Source organism: Chironomus tepperi, unplaced genomic scaffold (assembly GCF_022539635.2).
Source record: "Chironomus tepperi strain 1889 unplaced genomic scaffold, CSIRO-AGI_Ctep_v1 contig_128, whole genome shotgun sequence".
Classification (NCBI taxonomy): domain Eukaryota; kingdom Metazoa; phylum Arthropoda; class Insecta; order Diptera; family Chironomidae; genus Chironomus; species Chironomus tepperi.
This window is the reverse complement of record NW_027226250.1, coordinates 447,018-464,776: the sequence shown is the minus strand read 5'-3', so window position 1 is coordinate 464,776 and position 17,759 is coordinate 447,018. Positions and strand designations below refer to the sequence as shown.

Below are 17,759 nucleotides of genomic sequence, written 5' to 3'. Positions count from 1 at the left end.
TATAAAATCAAATTTGGATATAATATTTTACTTCCAATTTTACACAAAAAATCATCAACACACATCAAAATATCTTTTTTTGATTTTTTACGGATCGTAAAATCTGAAAATTGTATTTTTTGGCAAAAAATATTCAGTCAGGGCCAGTTGAAGAATAAATAAATAGAATGGGGAGATAGAGAGAAAATGTCAAATCATAACTTTTCAAATTTCATAAGTCCTCAATAAGTGAATAAAAATCAAATGGATGGAAAAGCCGAAAAAGAATCTGAACAAAAAAAAAATATTGAATTTTGTTGCCTTTTTTTTCCTTTTAATTTTCTACTCAAATGAGCAATGAATTTCATTTTTATTATTATTAGTTTTTTCATCATCGTTTTTTATGGAGATGGACTTTATCTGCTGCTGCTGGCTGTTTTCTTTTTCGTTCTGTATTCCTTGTAATTTTTGTAGGAATTAGAAGCACACATAAAAAAGTGAGAGATAAGAAGAACAATTTTTTTGTTTCGAATCTGTTTGTATTTCCAACCACTGAACACAGCCGAGATGCACGACGACCCCTCTCAAGAATCAAATTGTCATTTATTTTCGCTTTAATTTCACTCAATCATTTTTTATATTCTCAATAATTCTCTGGATAATATGAAAAGGAAATTATATGAAGTGACACCAAACAGGTTTTATTATTTTTTTTTTGGTGCCAGATGCCCCAAGTTCTTGAAATTTTGGGAGCATAAAGAAATTGAAAGTGCAAATGATCCGTGAAAAATTGCCACACACAAAGTGCACATGGAAGACACAAAAAAAAAATAAAAAGTGCGGAGCAAACAAATCTTTATTATATTTTGGCACATTCAAGGCACTTCTTCACGGTTCATAATTCCCTAATATAGAATAGGCATGAAGAGAGAGATATTAAATTTGAATTTATTGAAACGCATAGTGCGAATGACTATATAATTTTGCAGAATTCGACCTCATAGTTATTTACGACTCCTTTTTTTGTTTCTTCGTCTATATCCTTCTTTATTACAACTTAATTAAACTTATAAGGAATCTTATATATACTGTTTCTTATGCCATACATACCAGCCAACACTATAAATATTATTTATGATATTAATAAATTTTCCTCGAGAAAATTTTCTCTGACTGTGTATATTTCTCGATACAATAAATATATATGACGGTAGCTGGTTGGTGTGGGGAGGCTTATAAGACAGTAAAATGAACAATTTTACTAAGCAAGTTGAACTGTTTATGTCGATTTGAAGAGAATGAAGCGAAACAATTGTGTTATTTTTGGAATTATGTGGAAAAGCAGTTCTGAATAGCACAAATCGGTGACTAGATCGACTCTGACTAAGTAACGAAATTTGATTTAAAATCGGCACTGTGTCATAGTTAGTGGGTAGGACACTTTGTTAGTAGATCTAGCTTATTTCGCAGGTGAACAGATCAATTGTGATCCATGACCTCCCTAGATGAGGAGACCTAGTGATACTCTCATTAGTAAAGCTTTTAAGACTGATTTTGTGGATGACAAAAGAGCACGAGGTTGATACGAGTGAAGCAAATAATTCTTAAAAGGAGGCAGTCGATAGAGACAGTGTAGCACTTGGTATTGGCAATTGACAAAGGGCAGCCAGCGAAAGAGCCAGTTTTAGACATTCAACAGAGAGATGACATGAATCACAGCTGATCTGTATGATCAGCGAAATAACTAACTAGCTAGTTAACTAACCATGTCATCCTGATGCCGGATTTTGGAACAAATAAACGACTAGAGCTTGTTACATTATATTCTTTTAAAATGGACCGAAATAAGCAGTCGAATAGCCGTCAGGATAACCTTAAATGCAGCCTAAGCGCGGAATTGTTTCAATGTCTTGTCGACTCTATTGTACTGCACGTAATTGTCTAAAATTGAACATTCAGCAAAATGAGCTACAAAATTCATTCAATTATTATTTTTTTACCAAAAAAACTTGCAAGTAATAAATACATTTATGACTATTGTTATTGAAACAAGATATATTTACGTATGTACTGTTCTAAATTCGTTATACTTTTCCTTTATGCTCAACCCCTTTTTCCACTTTCTTACAATTCAATTCTTATATTTTTTTATAAATTTATTTCTTCAAGGCGTTTCAACCAAAAAATGCAGAAGAAAATTCTTTTCATCATCCATATCCATAATATAGACATTACTTTATAAATTGATATATTCAAAGGGTCAGTTCGGAAGCAATAATTCAAAAAGCAGAAAAAAATTCATATTACGGAAAAGAAGTTAAATTGGAATGTAATTTTCGATAACATTTTGTTTGTAATGGGAAAAAAATAATATTTTTTATAGAATTTTTCATATTTTTTTTGTTCTTCATTTTTGTATTGTAATACGGAATTTACTGATTGTTATGCTTAGATTAAAAAATATTCTTTTGCGTTTGATAAATTTATGAAATACAAAGGGAGTAATTTATGAAAGATTATTGATTTATCGGAATTTTTGTTTGAATTTCATTCAAAGTTAAATTTTATTGAGAAAAAGATTTATTAATTTTGAATATTTTGGCTATTTAGGGGTTGTTCATATGTTACGTAACGCATAGAAATGACTTTTTGAATCTCAACCCACTCTACAACAAAATTTTAATGAAAAATGGTCTAAAATGCAACAAAAATCACTTTCAGTCCCTCCCCTTCCCTCAGTCTAAGAAGGTTACCCAATAACCTCCCCCTCCTTCCTCATCTGAACATCACATTTCAATGCCTAAAAGATTCACTTGGCTTTATCTATTTTAAAAATTCTCTCACAACACTCAAATCCCCATTTTAACCACGATTATTAATTAAACAAATCAGCAATAATTCAATTCGATTAATTTTTTGTTTTTGGAATTCCAACTGTTTACAGATCAAAATTAAAATTTAATTCCAATGCTTAATGATATTTCGAGATATTCAATTAATATTTTAATACATTTAGCAAACAAATCATTTTACTTCTTAAATTTTAATCTCATTATTTCAATTAATCAATTTAAGGAGATTAATATAGTTAACATTTTCATAGCGCCAGTTTTGAATGAATTTTAAAATTGTTTCAAGGTGAAATTTGTTTAATTTAAAGAGTTTTGTAATTTAGATTGTTTTGAGATAAAGTTTGACTTTTCAATTCAAATTTGAAATTTGTAATAAATTTAAAAAATGTCAAAATAATTTTTAAAATTTAAAAACTTAAAAATTTAAATTTTTAAAAATTTTTTAATTTTTTTCATTTTAAATCTTATTAAAATCTTAAGAATTTCAAATTTTTTGGAAATTTAAATATTTTTCAACGTTTTAAATTTCTAAAAAAATTTAAATTTGATTTTTGATTTTTTAAAATTTTAAAATTGATCAATTTTTTAATTTTAAAACATTTTTAAAACTCTAAGTTTTGTTTCAAATTCTTTTAAATTTTAAGTTTTGTTTCAAAATCTTTTAAAGATTTAAAAACTTTGTTTCAACATTTTTAAATTTTAGTTTTAGATTTTTTTTGAAAACTTTAAGAAACTTGTTCAAAATTTTATTTTGAATTTTTAAAAAATTTTAAAAATGATTTTGATATTTTGAGAATTTATTTTTATAAAATTTAAAACTGAATAAAATTTTCAGTAAGATGCAAAAACAAATTTACAAAGTATTTGCTTCATCAGATGTGCAATAAGCTCAAACGAGATTTAAATATGCCTCAAAACTTTACGACCATAATTAAAATCATTTTTTATACCGGCACATAAACTTATTAATCGTGAAATAATTGAAACAAAACGGAAAGCTACACAATTTTATCTAAAATAATCGATCGAAATTAAGTAAGAAGATCTCATTAACCGTTAATTAAATCCACATACACGAAATAAAAAAGAATTATAAGTAAAATATGATAATAAAGAGCAACAATTTAATTAAAGAACAAACATCACAAAATGTGTATAAAGAGTAGAATTTTTATAAACACAAATACAAAGAGCAACCACAATAAAGAAGGTTTCCAACTGCAATAAATCTTAATCTCATTTCAAGACAGTTGTAGACGCCACAAAACGATGCAAGAAGAAGGAAGAATTAAATAAAAATTGTGTCATTTCCGAGCTCAATTATTTGCTCGTACATCTTCCCAAAAAAAGTAAGTAAAGTAAAGCAAGAGAAGATAAATGTGCGACCGTAAAGTGTGAGGCAAAGAGCTTTGTGAGAAATGTAATTGAAAATCAAATAAAAATTACAGGAACCGGCACAAAAACATGTGTGTATGACGACTTTTGTTTGCTAAAAGATAAATTTCATGAAGCGTAAGATGATGAGAGTAGGGAAGTAACAAGACAATAGGAGTCTTACAGCGAATAACAAGGAACTGTTTAAAGCAAGAGGTTTGAATTCGGATTAAAATTTTAAAGCTTATTCAAAATTTCGTCATATTCATGATGCAAATTGGACACATTGATTTCAAATTAAATTTGTGTACTATATGGACAAATAGACATCTACAAGGATTTTGTCTAATCCAGACAACATCCCGAATAGCACAAATCGGTCAAAGCAAATTGAAACCAAATCTTGGCACCAAGTCATATTCATGCCGACTTGGGGTCGAATTTTTGATCGATAAATTGACTTGTGATATTCGGCCATCTAGTTGAGATCATGACTTGACAAACTAAAGTACAGAGTAGTGGACCATATGTCAAGTAATATGTATATCAGGTTAAAGCATATTGACCTATGTCAAATTATCGCAGCCATTTATACTCGGAAACTGGCATTTCGAATGCTGTCGTGGTCTAGGTTAGTATCTCATCATATACTTCAGGAAAATATTCATTACATTGGTGGTCATATGGGCATTTTGGTGATCACTGATTGGATTAGTATCACTGAATACTAGCATTTATGATATAATCTAGATGCACGAATAGGTTTCTGTGTATGTTCCTTGGACAGACTTGAATCGTATCATTTGATTCAAGCTATTGCTAATAAGTTATATCCTGCATCCCAATAGAATTGCAAAAAATTGCAATCATCCATCAAAATTCCAAAGACAAACAAAATTAAATTTTAAATTATGAATAACAAACCATCCCAAAGTGATTGAGCAAACAAAGGAACAGCATTTAAAAAAAAAGTTTTTATATCCATTTGTTGAAATGCATTGTTAATCTCATCCACAGACACAATAAAAATATTTTAGCTCATGTTGAATGGAAACGCTGTGGGAGACTTTTCATTTTTCCGAATGTAATGTAACGTAATGCATGTAATCCTCACCAAAAAAAATAAAGAATAAAAGATTTCCATTCATGCAGAGTAGAGAGATAGTCAAGGTATGCATGCTACACGGTATCAATAAGTGAGAGAAACAGCCATAAAAACTACAAGAAGATAAATACGCACTATATGAATGGCAAACACAGGAAAAGGCAATTACATATTTACTAAACGTTGCTACCAGATTTAATTTAGTTTTATTTCCCTACTTCTTATTAATGTATTTTTTTTTCTTCGTCTTACCCATAAGAAGATTTCGTGATCAAATAGTACATTTATCTCATAGAACCAACATTCCTATTGAGTTTACACAACCAGACGTGTCATCATAAATTTTACTGATAACAGAGTGATAATTTTTATGATTTTCACAAACTATCAAGCCTATTAAGTGTATGGTATGGTATGTATGTATGACATGAAATTGCTATATATAGGAGCGATGAAAAAAAGAAGAGAAGAGGCACTTAGGTATTATCACAAAAGTGATTATGATGCGGCATGAAAACTGGGGCGAAAAAGAATTTTTCCCTCCTCTTTTGTATCGATTTTTGTTGTTTTGTTGCCACAACTTCTTCTTCTTCTTGCGCTCTTTTGTCTCATTATTCTTTAAGATTTTTCTTTTTTTTTCATATATTTTGTAATATTTTTCAAGTCTGAGCTCTTTTGTTCCTTTCTTGGTCGTCTTATCTGTTTCCCTTTTTGGGGAAGCCGCACAAAATTAATTAAAGTAAAGAAAAACTTGACAAAACACGAACCTGAGATGATAATCGATATACAAAAAAAAAAGTTTTAAAGAGAGTAAAGACTCGTGAAGTTTTAAGTTGGAACAATAAAAAGCATTAGTGAAGTAGGAAAGTCATTTGAGGTTTATTTTTAATGGCTGATTGCGTCTTTTCTGAGATTTTCTAATTAAGGTTTCCCGAAGTCTCGGTCTCGACAAATTCTTGAGACCCGAGAAGTCTCAGTCTCGGCATTGGGAATCCTTAGCTCTAATGAACGATAGAATGGTCTTTTGTAGAATACGAACTCACATGGTGTGATCTTCATTTGATTTGATACTTTAGATACTATTATCCTGTTCCAAATTTTCATTAAACTATGCTTTACAACACATTAGTTCAAACTTTTTAAAGAAGGCAATAAACCGAAAAATTCACGACACACTATGATTTAATTTAAGTGACATTTTTTGGTGGATATTTGAACCAAAATTTTGAATTTAAAATTTGCAAAATGGCATGATACTCGATCAGTACAGCCTATACATTAGAAACATAACATAAATCGCTTTGTGGTCGAATTAACGCTAAGACGCTAAGTTACTCTGAGCGTACCGTGCCGTGAGTGTTGATTTTGAAGCATATTTACGGCTTTAGGTTGCTCTGAATACATTTAATGCTTGAGGGCCCAGCTCTATGAGCTAGGTACGGCGAGCAAGAATCTGTTCTATAACACCTTTTAGTCCTACAGTTCTGAATAAATAGAGTTTGTACCTAACTCAAGTTTTGTTGAGAACTCACTTTTTCGAGAGTCAAATTGGATTTAATACCCGAATGGACAAAACCTTTAAATTAGATATGAACTAGTCATTAAATTGCCTTCAACCAGTTAAATCGTATTTTTGTTCATTCAGTAAAATCCGTCCTTATGACTTAATGAATGTATTCATTCGCCTCCTTTGTGTCGCCTGCTTAAATTCGTCACCAACTTGAAAGAATGAGACTCAATGAAACTCCCAAATTGCCTTCAAAAATACATCTCAATTTCATTAAAGCATGCTTCATAAGAGACAATAACTTAATGCCCGTGCCTATTAATTGTAAGAAAACACAAATTTTCTCAAAACGGCGCCATCAACTGCTGCTGTGAACATTTTTTTTTCTTCCATCGTAGATAATTTTTGTTTTGAAAAGAAAAGACTTTATTGAATCAAGTGTGCTTGTGGTTAGTTTAGCAAACGGATTAATGAAAAAAAGTAAAAGAGAGATTTTAGTGCAAAGATTTCTGACTGTGCATGAGAGCAACAAGATACAATAATTAAAATGTCTTATTTCAATTTTCCCATTACAAATTAAAAGATACTTCTTTGTACTGTTCTCACACATAACGCAGAATGGCTTTCTTTCCTAAAAAACAAAAAAAGTTATATCCAAAAAAAACTTTGTCGGAGCCTTTCACGCGCTCGAAACGAATTTCAATTTGATATGCTTTTTTAACCTCCGCCAAGTGTATTCTTTGAAATGGCTCTTTTTTTTATAGATTTTCAAAAAGCGATTATAGACGTGGAATGAACAAGAGAACAAGAAATAATAATAATTATGAATAGTCTTTCAAAATATTTTCGGTTGGATCAATACATACATACACATGTCTTACTAATGAATTATTTCAAACTTATGTTGTTGAGCTTGAAACAATTAAATCTTTCATGAGATTGATGAAAAATCAAAAGAAATTGCTGCGAAGTCATTAAAAATAAAATTTATTCTTTTGCATTTTCATGACTATTTACTTCTTCTGTTTCATAGATTGAATAAAAGAGATTGGAATAGACGTGAGGCGAGAGGTGGTCAAGATCATGCCATGATGTTGCTAATCTATATCAATCTATCTCAATTCACATATCAATTCAGACTGTTTTGTAGTATTGATGAGAAGTGGCATGAATAATTAATGTAAAAGGATGTAAAATATAGGAGAAATTAGGCAATTCAGCTGATTCTAATGAGGCATCAAGTAGACAGGATTTGATTTGTCCTGTTGAGTAATTCTAATGACGACTTAAGTCATTGTGGTCTGTCAAGAAGTTCTTAGGCCTAGTTTTACAGCTTGTCAATTAAAAACCTGTCAATTTGAAAATATTCTTAGTTTAACGCACTCCAGGATGTACCTGGAAAGTAAATAGGCTTGAATAGCCTAAAACCCAGTCCTAAACCAACGTGAATCTAATTTTAGATCGGATATCACCTTATCTTGCCTAGAACCAGAACCTCTCTAGCTTAAAATTGGATTTTCGATCATTTCTATGCTGTATGCCTTGCGAGGTATCAATCTATAAAGTATTTTTGCCAAGATCTTCAAAATCATCCACCAAAACTTTATTCTTCCCAATTATAACTAAAATCCACAAAAGCCTCTCATTATTGACTTTACAACCAACAATAGAAGTCTTTGGAATCGATTACAAATTATTATTATCTTCAATAGAAAACTTCTGATTCAAATCAAACATTTCAATTGATGTCTTCACATTCTCATTGTTCTTTGCCTCTAAAAAAATCAATTTCAAAGAGCACCGACCAGGTAAATTAACATTTTTGAAAACGAAAACATATCAGTAAGTCAAAGATACATTTAATAAATGTGAGTATGAATATTGAAAATTTTTTTGATCGACATAAAGAAATTGAATAGAGATAAATAAAAGAAATTGAGAAGGACAAATGGGGAGGAGATGAAAGTGGAGAGCGATATTGCTTGAAGTTGTGGTGAGTAGGAAGATAATTAGAGGTATTGTTCTTGAACGCATAGAGCAGTGTCGTAGATTTATTAAGATAAGTATTGAATAATTCCTTGTTGATTTTTCATTTGTTTGTGAAATTGAACGTTATTTTAGAATTTGAATTTTAACGGATTAATTAGATTTGAAAGTTGAATGTGGTGAAATTGTTGAGGTGAAATATAAAGGACACGTTCAGTTTTTGTTTACAATTTTCATCAAAATAAAACAAATCTGAATCAATTTAGGAGTAATCTTTGATAGAGACAGCATTTCACTTGCAATGGGTGATTGGTAAGTGTTAGACAACGATAGAACCATCATCGATATATAGGCCATGGATCTCAATTGATCTGCGACCAGTGATGCCAGTAAGAATATTTAAATTTTAATATTCAAGTTAAATTTGTATTAAATTTAACATTGTAATAAAGTAAATACATGTCTTGGGCATCTCTGTGTAATATTAGTACATTACTCACAATATCGACTTCAGTATCATAATCATAATGTGCGCAGCACTACAAAGGTCACAAAGTACTAGAAAAACTGGCAATTTAAGCACCACTGGTTTAGTATGCTAAGCAAATTACATACCATTGCCAATAATACCAGACAAACTGTCTACAAAAGTCATGTTCTTTCCACAAAACCCATCAAAAAACTAGAGTCAAATTAAAATGAGAAAGATAAAAGAAGAAATGAGAGGCATAAAAGATGATAAATCAAAAAAACGAATTAATATTGAATTAAATCTTTACAATATTTCGACAATAGCCATCTAGTAGCAGTTAAAAGGTATATTCAAATCAAATGAATGATTAGGCTTTTTTTATATATTTATTATGTTTACACTGCGCCTCATCGTACAATAGAAAAATATCGGAGGAATATAATAAGTATAACAAATAGATTCTATAACAAAAGGCACACAAATTCAAATTTTTTTTTCATTCTCCTTTTTATTCATCATTCATTGCAGTATCTCCTTCATACACACATTTATTAGTGAATTTTATACTTTTTTTTTAAGACACACATATACCTCCTGTGTTATGTGTGCTGAGTTCTTCTCATACATTTCATTTTTGCGGCATTTATTAATAATATTCTTTTGCCTTTCTTCTTTTTAACATTATCTGTGTGTACATTTCAAAAAAAAAAATCTATTGTTCGGATTCGACCATAAAGGAGGCCGACAAAAGGAAAAGAAAATCACTTTTATAAATAACAGCAATAATAATATTCATGGATAGATACAATATCATACGTAAATCTCTTTTGCTTATTATTTAAGGAGGAATAAAAATGCTAAAAAATTGTATTAGCATGTTGCAAGATTTTTTTAAAAAAATGTAGCAAGCCAAATATTTCCTTAATAGCCATTTTTTGAGGTAAATTGCTAATGCGCTAATTACTTCCGAGTGTGAAGATTTCACGCGATTTTTTGAGGTTTTAATAATTTAAGGTGTTTTGTCAAGGTTATATAAGAGTAGCATAGAGGTTCATATTGCGAAGATAAAGGCTGTGATAATGCTCTATTACCCTGAATGGACAAAAATACGGTATAACTAGTTAATAACCAGTTAATGACTAGTTCTTAAGCAATATTTTTCTTACAAAATCTGAAAATTCACGAAATTCGTACTTTTTTAACGATTTGTTTATTTTAAAATTTCTTTATAATATAAGGATTTCAAAATGTACTCGATGTAATTATTTTTTGGATTATTTAAGAAATATATAACACAAAAAATTTATTAGATGTTGTAAGATTTTTTTAAAAAATGTAGATAATTTCCTTGTCTAAAACGCTAATAGTGTGAAATTAATTTTTGATGTTTTATCCAGGTGTTTTGTCTGGTGTAGCATAGAGGTTCAGCAACTAGGCTTTGTACCCTACCTTAGAGCTGAAATTCCATGGGTACTTTATTTCGATAAATCTATGTCTTGTGACATAGTAAAATAAATTGAATTGTCTGGTGCAACTATGTTACCCTAGATGCATTAGTTGTTCCAATTATGATGCATTAGTCCAACCTATCGTCTAATGGGCAATGTAATCGTTTTGGAATTCTTACAGTGCAGCACCAGAAATACTAGCTTATTATTACTATTATTAGGTTATGATTTACTAGGTTGCACTTGAAAATGCCCCGCAATGCTATCAGAAGCAATTCGAACTATATTACAGCTAGAGTCACGTAAGTGAAACAGATTGCGATTAATCGACCGTATGTCTAGTTATACTCTTGAGTTTCACGGAGCATAACATAATGTCGACAAATCAGACCATGTTCCACTTGGGTACAGACTCAATATAGACCAAGGCCCTCAAAGATTTTTAAATATTGTACCAAATTTCATGCCAAATGCGCCATACAACAACAAGAGCACCAAAACATTCTTCATCTCATCGACTACTCTACCTCATTTCTTTTTCATCATAGCAAAGATATAAAGAAGTCGGCTCCTATTATGGGCATTAAATTTGCGTGCGAGGGTGGATTATAAAGAGAAAAAAAATCTCCTTCGTTTTGTATTATTGAATTAAAGTTGTGGGCATAAATCTTAAAAAATATTTTATGATACAGAGAGATTTTGAAATGGAAGGGAAGTTGTAATGAGAGACCGCCTTTACCCTTATCAATTAATTAATTTCATTCCAATGACAAAAAAATTATTTTTTGTCTTTGTTTTTACAGAAAAAATTTAAAAAGTTTCTCAGATTTCAAGAAATTTTTCCAGCACAAGCTTATGTCCCCAGAGAGAGGTAGGTAAGTGGGAGTTAAGTAACTTTTAAATATGATCTTCTTAACTCGACACAATAAAGGGATTGAAATGAATCGGAAAGACGAAGGGAAACATAAACATTTTTTTGGATTGAATAACATTTTTATGTTGCCTTTTTTGTCTTGGGCAATAAAACACATGTAATATTCCGGGTTGTGGAATTTTCATAACTTTGCCTTAATTTTCTTGTTTTTTGGTTATTGTTTAGATTTAGTTTTCCATGAGAATTAGCATGGAATTTAAAAAAAGGTTCTGATTTAAGTTCTGGTAATTTTCTACTTGGTGGCTTGTGAGAGAATTGTGCATTAATACATATATTTTGTGATGGTCTTTGAATTCAAGTCTGAATGACTGTATTATCCATATTGGGAATGTTTGTATGAAAAGGAAAAATCTTGACCCTATTCTGTTATTTTTGACAGAACAGCTGAAGTGTTTCTCGAGACACTAGTCACACTAGACTCAAGTTACAGCTTGAGAAGCACTGGTGTACGTCATAGTGGCTCTGATATTGACTATTCCATCAAATCACCTGAGATTTCGGGAATAAAACCTCGGAAAATAGAATGAATTATTTAAGGACGATGATGAATCAAGTGACTACTTTGGTGGGATCTGCTTCAGATTCATGTATGTATTTCATGAGAAACAAGACTATCTAAGATGTTCAAATTAAATACAGAAGTCTGTAAATTGAGAATTTGTACAAGTTTCTGATTCCGCAATCAATAGAGTCAGATAGAAGGCCTTTTGTAGCAACCTATGCTCCAAAGCGAAGCATGGTTCCAGTAAGTATATAAGTCTCAAACTAAAACTCTCAAAATCGTATAAAATTACCATAAAATCCACCAAAAATCATGCAAAATTTTCCTTCTAAGAAAATTCAAATTTTCGAATAAAATTCCAAAAAAAACTTAAAAGGAACTGAACCCCTTTGAATTTTATTTCAACTTCCATTTCTCTCAACTAACTTCACATGTAACATATGCATACCTTTCATTTGTGGGTGGTGGTTTCATGCTCTTTTAAATACGACATACCTCAAGAATTTTTATTTCCATTTCCATAAAACGGAAGGAGAAAAAAAGAAGCAACATCTCATAGAACAAAAGAATGAATATTCAATTTCAACAACAATTTTGGATTCCTTATGTCTCATTAAAAGACATAAAAAGATATGTGTATGAAATTTAATATGATTGGGACATCCTGCTTACATTTTCATTTCTATTTCTATTTCAGCCCCCGAAATAAAACTTCTTTATGCTTACCACATACAGTAACATTAAAAAATATGAAAAAGGAATTTTCACAGAGATTTTTCCATAAAAGTTGAGTTGAGTTCTTAGTGTACAATAAAGGCATAAAATAAAGGAAGGGTTAAATAATAATAAGAAAGGAATTGCATTTCATTTTTTTGTATTTAATAATAATAACATGACAGAAAAGGCAGTCAGTGAGGCACAATTTTAATATAAGAAAGGATGATAAAATTTTTAGCAAGGCAGAAAAATGGAAAGAAAAGCCATTTACATATTAAATTACCTATTAAATATATCATGAGATACAAATGTACATGCATAAGGCATATTGTTGTCTACTAAAATTACACTTTTCTTGCTTATTAAGCACTTTTATAAAAGTATGAGGAAAGGAAATTTTCTTTTTCCATATTTAATTGTTATTCTGCCTTTAATACCAGTTATGAATCAATGCCAGTGCAACATATTGACTAAAATTTAATTGTTTTTTAGAAATATTTTTAAGGACGATATTATGGAAATGAATGTGAAATTGTAAGACTTTTGAAGACTACATGTTGTAAAACTGGTCGTAATCCTTTATGTCTTCTACCCCAATTAGGGATATTTATTGATGAATATTTCAAGTATTTGTAAGAAATCATAAAATTTAGTGATGGATGGAATGAGACACACACAGTTGTGTTGCTGGTCATGTATTTAAGTCTCCTGAGTGACATAAATGAAGATTGGTCGGATACGGAGTTTTGAAGGCACCTCCAGTAAGAAGGCCTGTAGAAGCTTCTCTAAATAAGATCATCAATTCTAGATGACAAAAGATAACAAGAACGTCCAAAGAATTCATGGAAAGAAGCTGTTGAACTCAAGTCACATCAGCCGACCATAGGAAAATTTAAGTCATCTTCGAAAGCGACCATGGATCAAATTGATGTGTAGACCAGTCTATTAAGTAAGTAAATAGAAGGCGACTAGTTTTGACAGCCAGATGGATGTAACTTCCATTTGGTATTGACAAAAGAGGCTTAGTGGTGCCTTCAGCATTTGTGTTGCTCAGAAGACTTAAAAACATGACCAGCAACACAACTGTGTGTCTCTTTCCAGTCAGAACATTTGGTCTGCTTCATGATTTACATTAAAATTCCCAAATTCAGACAATTTTTTTTTCCATTTCTTAAAAAAGTCATTAAACCCGCTCTATTAATATTAATAGCTAACAAAACACAATCGGAATGTTAAAATCTGTAAAAATATTCTCATTTTTTTAAGAAAGGCAATGAAAATATCTAGCATAAAAAATGAGGTTGAAGTTCAGCCTCAGCATTAATAAATGAACAAATTTCTCATTCATTTGCTTCTGGCTGGCCCTCCCCGAACTCACTGATTTTAACTTGTGTGTCTATAACATTAAAGTGAAGAAAATATTCCGCATAGAAGAGGCAAAAGGAGATGAAAATGATGATAAATGAACGATTTAATTTAAATGAACTTCTGTTTTTTTCTTCTTCATTTCATTTTCACTGTTTTTCTTTTTCATTTTATTTGAAATATTCATAATTTTTCTTTGTAAATGGAAATGGAAAATTTATGGGCACACTTTGATTCGGATGCTGCAACTCCCACCCCATGTTGGAGCTTTTTTTATTCTATTTTTGTTTCGGTTTTATTTCTCATTTTAATGTTGATTTATCATTAAAATTGCTGTGCATCATTACTTTTCATTTATGGATATATTGGAAATGAAAAAGTAAAATGAAATGGATGCTCGGAAAAGATTTAGGAGTAAATAAATATCTAATAAAATAGGTGTGCTGATTTAGCGTAGTACTTGAGTAGAACCCCGAACGGCACATCCATATGGCTGACAAAAATAGACGGCTTCTATTAAGTGTTAATAAAACAGGTTAAGCGCAGCCTTTATCATTTGTGTCGCTCGAGTACTATGCAGTATTTGCTTGTAACTTGCTTGAACAATGCGATATAAAATAGAAGGCTTCATCATTACTCTCCGTCACAGTTTCAATTATTGTCACTAAACGAAAGCCACCTCAGTGAGGCTCATCCTAAAGTCCTACTTGTTCGCTAGATCACTGTTTCATCGACATATTAACTGTAAGTGCATTTAAAGGTGCATTTGATTTATAAACGATGGGGAGGTTTGGGGGTAAGACCCATGAACGTCTTCTTCAATTTACTTAGGTTTCTCGAGAACAAGATGCCAAAACTCTAAAAACATTCTGGCTACGCCCCTGCAGTTAGGGTTAACTCGACTCATTTTTCAGGTAAAATTGAGTTTCGCTCAGTCAAATGACGTCAGTTATTAAATGTTCCCGTAATAGAGCCTTTTTTATTTGTGTTGCTCGGGTAAATGATCTCAAACTTGAAAATATACCCAAAAAAATTTAAAATTAAGAGAAATTAACTCATTTCTCCCCTTGCATCCCAGAAGTTTTCAGCTCCACCCTGGATACTCATTTCTCATTTCCGATCCAAAAATACTCAAATTTCTCATGTGAAATCAACAAATCTGATAATAGCAATTAAAATTTCCATAATAAGAACAGAATTTTTAAATATTTAATCAAAATCATATTCAAGTTTCTATCCTCAGATTTGAAATAAATATGAGAACTCTCAAACTTCTTCAAAAACTCTATGCAATATTCATCACATATTAAGAATAATCACGTATGAGAATGAGATAGCATAAAAAGTCATGAAATGTAAGTAATTCTATGTTGGTTAATAATGGAAACGCATTAATTTATGATTAGCTTTGCAGAAGAAAAATTCTCAATTTCAAATGAAAATGAAAAGCCAAAAAAGAATTTTCATTTTACATAATCTACATATGAAATATTTAATTTAATTTTGAATATTTTATTACGCAAAAGGAGAAAATTTTCTGTTGTAAAATACATAAGGGAACATCCACCTTACGGTGTTGTATAGCAACTCATATCTGTGTACGATTTAAAAAAAAATCCCCATATGAAAATAAGAGACTTGACTTTTTTTTTATTCTACATTATTTACATTATAAATGTAAAATTGAGTGAGTAAGTAAGTGAGTAGCAACAGCAATAATGAAAATTACATGCAGAAAATCATGTTTCAGTATTTTTCAGCTCTACTGTCACGCAATCATAAAAGAAATAAATTTATTATGTACTTTTTTTTTCAACTGATTCAGCACAGCTATTATTACTGTGACTGTTTTGATGATGATGATTTCTTTTATGATTGTTGTGTGTGCGACAGCATATGATGACATTTTTCACACACAGGGGCAATGGTAATAAAATAGGAAGTTGAAATTGTCATTGACATTTTCTATAATTATGTTTAGAACAAGTTCAGGGCTGATTAAGGTTGTAGAGTTAGTTAGACAGTTGGTTGAGTAAGTGAGGATGTTCTAGGTGAGGGAATATTTTAAGTACTGCTTGATATACCCAATCGACCCGAAAGCGGAGAAAATTATACATGATCTGGAATGAACTCTGGACCTTGCAGTACTGTAATATCGTAGAATCTGAGCTTTATATGGTTTTAAATTCAGGTTCTGACTTCCTGTCTCAGAATTGATGAATTTTCGAGACCTAGACATTCATATCCAAGAATATCAATTTAATACATACGGAAAATTACATGTGGGCCCTGACCAAGAATACAGGAGAATTCTTCGAAGTTCCAGTCTCGCCAAATCTAGAACCCTGAGACTGGAATGTGTTGGTCGAGGTCTCGGGAACCCTCAGCAGACAGCAAGAGTTTTTACCAGAGACTTCTTTGTCAATGACCATTAAGTGCAATCTATGAAATTTGAAAATCTATAAAAATCTTAAAATTTCCACATTATCAGAAAACCAATTCAGCATCATACATGCTCAAGTCCCCCCACTTTTAGTACCGCAATAAAAAAATATTATTTTCGTATTTTAAATCAACACACAAAAACTTTCACCCTCTTTCCAATTTCACAAAGACTAAATCCGTAAACCATAAGCAGAAAATTGCACAATGAAATTTGTTTTCCTTCCACTCGTCGCCTTGCCTTGTGCTCACTTTGTTGTCAATCTCTTGTTCTCAATTCTTTACATATAATTCTGAAATGTTAATGGCAAAATAAAAAAGTGTGAGGAAGTAAAAGACAGAATAAAAAAAAGTCGAAGGTATGTTCTTGCTACTTATACCACTTGAAATGATAAATTGCAACAAAATGTATGTGATTGTTATGTTGTCATTCTGTTGTTGTTATTTTGCCGCTGTTGTATTATGCATAGACACATATCGCATTTTATGCATGACATGAGACCATGAAAGAATGGTTATTGTGAATTTAGATAGGAAGATATAGATATGTATGTATTTACGGTAGACACAAGGTGTCTATTTTCTAGTCCCATATTCAATGTATTTATACTTTTTTTTTCTTTCTGTCTGACTTAATAACATTTCTAATGTACGCATGTATCAAAAAAATATCCTTTTTTTGTTATTAAATAACAATACAGCATAAATACATGAAAATGGCATGTTTTTCTTGATTCTCATAAAAACAATTCTTCTTCATAAACATTATGTAATAACAAAGAATTGGAATTAAGGAGAGAAAAATACATGATAGATATACAGAATTTGGGCAGTTGCCATTGCATAGTTCTTCTAGAAAATCTGTTTTGGTTTTGCATAAGAAGAACTTTTGAGGAGGCTAACTTTGCAGCTGTAAAAACATATTCAATCTGGGAGTAGGAAGCTGCAAGGTGAGAAACTAGTAAATAATCCGGTGGAGCACAATGTAGTCATTAGAGCCCGAGTACATTGCTTCGATGATAAAATGACGTGAAGGTGCTCTGACGGAAATATGTCCGAATATCACGGCATGTTCC

General features: G+C 30.9%; 1 protein-coding gene across 3 annotated transcripts in view; it reads right to left on the bottom strand.

Annotated features, from left to right (window-relative positions):
- The window catches only part of dac (dachshund family transcription factor), an 82,696-nt gene that overhangs the window by 40,418 nt on the left and 24,519 nt on the right, over nucleotides 1-17,759 (bottom strand). The window lies entirely within an intron of this gene.